Genomic DNA, 5,534 nt, shown 5'->3' with positions numbered 1-5,534 from the left:
CAGTCTATACCGCTTAATTTCTGTTTCTTAGACCATAGGTCCAACTATCTTTTCAATCTTTCCTACTTTGGCATTCTAGTTGTGTTGAGTATCCTATGTTCGTATTTCTTATGTTCTGTGCTCCCACTGTAATTCTGTCTTTACAGCTCCAGCTTTTCTTTTCCTACATGGCAATATCAGCAACTAACTGATGATCAGCACTTCAGGGTCTTTAATCTGATTGCATTGTAAATGCCATTAACACTCTGAAAGAACCTCAGCCTTTTCTCAGGAGAACATTGAATACTATCTGGCCCAAAGGGCCCATCTTCTGGCACAATATTGTCAGTCACTTTATACTATCTATTTAAGTGTCTTTCTTGTTAAAACGGAGGAATGGTTTAGCATTGCTTTCTGCACGGTATGAAACTATGCTGTTGCCATCGTCACGAAATCCACCTTCAGCATTTTCTATATCACTGATGCCTACTTGCTTTAAATTAGCTGAATAGCCTTCATATCTTGAGTGACACTACTTGGTACATACACTCTTGGTGTACATTCCCAGCATTCTTCACTCATCACTTCCAGGAACCACCACCACCGCTACAATGAACTAATGTGGTGGGATTGCTTCAGGAGAATTATTATATAATGGCTTTTTCTGACTGGGAAGTCTGCTATATGTGTTGTATTTCAGTTCCCATAATTCCTGGTATTAGATTGCAGTCCAGTGGATGACTGCTACAAATAGAACAATGACTACTGTAGAGTAATTGTTTATACTATCTTGAGCTGGGAAGACTATCCTGCTGTTACCTCCTTACACAATTTACAGGAATCAAGCTGTCCATCAGTGCATCAAGACCTAAGTTTTAAATTTCACCAGATAATATAAAGTCTATAGTTGGAATTATATTACTACTGTATATATTATAAAGCACATATCATTTCATATGCAACACATTTATGAGGAATTCTAAGACAAATATATTTATTTAGACAATTTTTACCCTTTCTCTTGAAAATACAATCATACATATTTCAGAATTAAATAAAACTCATTATAGATAGTAAATTCAAAGTAATCCATTTCAGGTTTTCTTTCTTCACTTGTCTTTTAGGAATTTTTACAAAATTGAGTTATTCAGAATTCCCAGGTCAGTGCACTGAAAAACACTTTGATTCTGACCATTGTTATCCTTAGAATTTTTTTTAAAACAACTATATTTGCAATCAACCTCAATCACCACTATTCATTTTATAGATGCAGTCACAGCAGCAATAATTTAATGATTTTTTCCCCATAGCTTATGAATCAAAAGTCTTGCTTCCACTGAATTGAAATGAATACTACTATAAGCTACTTTTAAAAATGGTTGTAACATGTTTACGATTTCAATAGAAGACCTACAGAAAATTCTAGGCCTCAGAAGAAAAATCAACAATTGCTCAATAAGTTACATATACAATTGAGAACCTGTTCTAATTTAATTCCATGAATGTCTAGATTTAGGGCATTGTAGATACCAAGATATTCATCTTTTTTTCTCATCTACAACTAGATAGGTAGTTCTTGCTTAGCAACCACAATTGGGAACCACAAACTTGGTTGCTAAAGTCGCTAAGTAAAATTGTTATTCTGCTTATGATCGTATTTCAATTCCCTGTTGCTTTATAAACTTGTGAAGATCATAAATGCGACGATCGTACATGCGAAGATTAATTGTAAAGTTACTTTTTCATCACTGTTGTAACTGCAAACAGTCCCTAAACATGGACTACTTGTATAGAAATTATTTCTTCTTAACTCGACTATAAATGCTTTCCTGCCTTATTTTTCCTTCAGAATTCCTACTTCTCAGACCATAATTTGAATCAAATTCTTAATTACTGGTCAAAATCCTAGACAAAATAAAACTTACAGAAGACAGCTACAAAACTGATTAAAACATATACCAAATAAAACATGGATAACCATGCTTGCACTAGTTGCTATCAGCCATATGTGCGTTTTATAAGCCACAGGAACAAAGTTTGCATCTGCTAGTAAAAAGTAAACATTCAGTCAATCCTGGGAAGGCATCAGCTGCTCTTTATGTCTCAATAGAAGTTACAATACAATAATATACATTTGTTTCAATATTTATGAGGGCATATACAGGGCATTATCTCCATATATAGCAAGTGAATACCACCAAGCAGTTACTAACGGGATTATCTATAGATGAAGAGGAAACTTGGAGAAGGAACCAAGTGGTCAACAGTCAGGAAAGCTATTTATTTATTTAATTATTTATTTATTTATTTATTTTTGGGACTTATATGCCACCCTATCTCCCGAAGGACTCAGGGCGGCTAACAACAGTAAAACAATAATACAAATGTTTAAAAAGATTAAACTAACAAGCCCCAATGATAAAATGATAAAATATTAAAAATATTCTATTTAAAAATCCCTATCGTCAGTCCAGGTCAGCCTGATGGAAGAGAAATGTTTTAAGGCCGCGACGAAAGGACTGGAGATCCGGGGCCATCCAGAGCTCAAGGGGAAGTTGATTCCACAGGGCCGGCGCTCCCGCAGAGAAGGCCCTCCCCCTGGGGGTCGCCAGCCGACATTGTCTAGCCGACGGCACCCTGAGGAGGCCCTCTCTGTGTGAGCGCACCGGGCGATGGGAGGTCGTTCCTGGCAGCAGACGGTCCTGCAAATATCCCGGGCCTAAGCCATGTAGGGCTTTATAGGTAAGAACCAGCACCTTAAATCTCACCCGGAGGACAACCGGTAACCAATGTAGCTCACGCAGGAGGGGTGTAATATGGGAGTATCGGGATGCTCCCATCACAATCTTTTAACACCTGTTAAAAGGAAAACAGTGAAAGATATGCGTGGTTTCTGTAATCATGCAATAAGGTTCTTGTTTGACTCTCAGCTGAACATGTGAATGACCTCCAGTTAAGATAGCTCAGTGGTCCTGTCAGATAATAAGACACTTTGTTGGAAGGATATAAACTGTTAACGGTTCTCAGTTATAAAAGCAGAATTTAGGGATGGGCAGCAACTGCATGATGCAAGTCTAACTGTTTCCTGAAGTTATTTCAGTAGCACCAAGACAAACGTTTCTGGAAGGGCTCAACCAGAATATGAAGGAGATCACTGTCCATCACTGTTCATCACCAGAATTTACTTCAGAACTGAGAATCCATTTTGCATTGTAAATGAGTGCTGCTAATAAACTGAAACTTCAAAAAATGTTCTTAATTTTTTTAAAAAGACTACTGGCCTCAAACATACTCTGTAATGCTGAATTTCATAACTTAACCAAATGATATGAAAAGAACATCTTATCAGCTGTGAATCTGTTCCTATAATCAACATGTAGGTATGTGGATACGTGTGTATACATTTCAATACATGCATATGCTCTGCGGTGCAGAAATTAAGGCACCATTGGTCAGCTTTGGAAGTGGTTATTTCTGGAAAAATGGTATTACAATGAAGTAACTAAAAGGATCCCCAAACTTGCATTTTTCACATTGACTGTTTTCTTAGTTTGAAACTAAATAATTGCATGTAAAGGGCAAAAGGAAGCTTGTTTCAGCTTCTGTTCATTTAGGGATTCTTTGAAACACAGCTTGGTGATGCCTAAACTTTGACATACTGATTGCACATATTTTTTTCATCTGTATCTTATTTCTGTATTCCTGTTGAAAACTGACAGGTAAACTCATGTTTAAAAACCTGCCTGAACCAGGACAAAAAAAGCATTAGAAATATTTTAAATTTGATCCATGTGACTGTATTCATAAGAATGGAATGGAGTTTTTAAAAAAGCATGGAAAGATGAAGGTGAAAAAACATGCATTACAAAGTTGTATAATTTACCTACTTCCACAAGTATGAGGAGACCAGCATGGCACATTCATGGTTTCATTATGGAGGCTTTGCTTTTTAAAAAAAACAAGTTTTTAACTGCTATAGTTGAGAAGGTGTTGGTAACAGCATTAAATATACAGAACTAGAGATGATGGAGAATAAATCAGCAGGCATGTGAGGTAATATCAGCATGCAACAAAATGTTGTATCTTGTACACCAGGGCTTTTCAACCTTTTCACCCATCGTACCACTTTTAGGATATGGCAACATCCAAGTACCACCTGTCACCTAGCAAGGTGTCAAAAATTTGATGAGCAAAAAAAAAGAAAGTGATGAACTACAGGTAGTCCTCGACTTACAACAGTTCACTTAGTGACTGTTTGAAGTTACAATGGCACTGGAAAAAGTGCCCCTCAAGCCACAGCCGAGCAAGACACCTGCCTGCCCGCCTGGCCGCACTCTTCCTCCTGTCCGAGGTTTTCATTGTTGTGAGCATTTCTGTTGAGGATTGGCAGCACGGGTGTGTGTGGGGGGGGGGTGCTTGGTTTTTATTCCCCATGTCTGCTGGGTGGTTGCCGCAGGGACACTGGGACACTGTGACCATCATAAATATAAATCAGTTGCCAAGCATCTGAATGTAAATCACAAGACCCTGGAGATGCTGCAACATTCCAGCTGATCGGCGCTTCTTCTGTGCTCAGCAGAAGCACCAGGATCAGCGCCGAGCTCCAGCTGGAGCCTGGTGCTGATCCTGGTGTTTCCATTGAGCCCTGAGAGCCCCGAAGAAGCGCTGATCCTGGTGCTTCCGCTGAGTCCTGACAGCCCTGCAGCTCCAGCCATCTCTGGCTCAGGCTTCTGTGGTGCTACCACCAGTTCAGCTACCACTTTTCTAGGATGGTCGCGTACCACCTGCTAGGTGCCAATGTACCACAGGTGGTACCCGTACCACTGGTTGAAAAGCCCAGTTGTACACTTCAGAATCGACATTTCCTAAGAGTAGTTTTTATTCTGATGTTAATTTTCTTTCGGCATCAGAGGTTAATTTGTAGTGCTGGCGCAGGATGCAACTGAAAATATCCAGAAAGGCAAGATATCATTTATTATTGTGAATAATTTTTTGGTGGCCAAAGATAAACACTTGGAATCACTACACATTATTAGCCTTGCTTGAAGAAGTCCAAGCCTTTGAAAAATCTATTTGTCTTTGTTTAGAGGTAATACTGATCAATTCTATTTGAGATCCTGTTTGGGAACTTATAACACTTATAAGTCAGATAAGCACGAGTGTATTTTATAGCTAGTTTTCTCTGGCCTGTTCACACAGTATGCTAAGCCATAAGGAAGCTTGTTCAGCCTTATTACAACATATTGTGTAAACCTAGATATGATGGTTTATGTAAATCATGATTCAGATAATGTGGGCTCATTTTGCAACCTATCCTAATCAATGGGCTGTCGTCTTTGCACAATCCTTTACGTTAATGTGTCAAATATACACTATTAAGCACTGGAGAGAGAGAGAAACAGAAAGAAAGTAGGAAGTTCTACCACATGAGCCTTGCAAATCATCTTGTTCTGCCTTGTTTCATGTTTGCTGTAATCATATTTCCCCTTTAAGACTTGGCTTAGGTTATTTATGCTTTTTTTTAAGGGGTGGTGACAGGAACTGAGAAAAACAAC

Source organism: Vipera berus (genome assembly GCF_964194415.1).
Source record: "Vipera berus genome assembly, chromosome: 6".
NCBI classification, from domain to species: domain Eukaryota; kingdom Metazoa; phylum Chordata; class Lepidosauria; order Squamata; family Viperidae; genus Vipera; species Vipera berus.
This window is presented reverse-complemented; position numbering follows the sequence as displayed.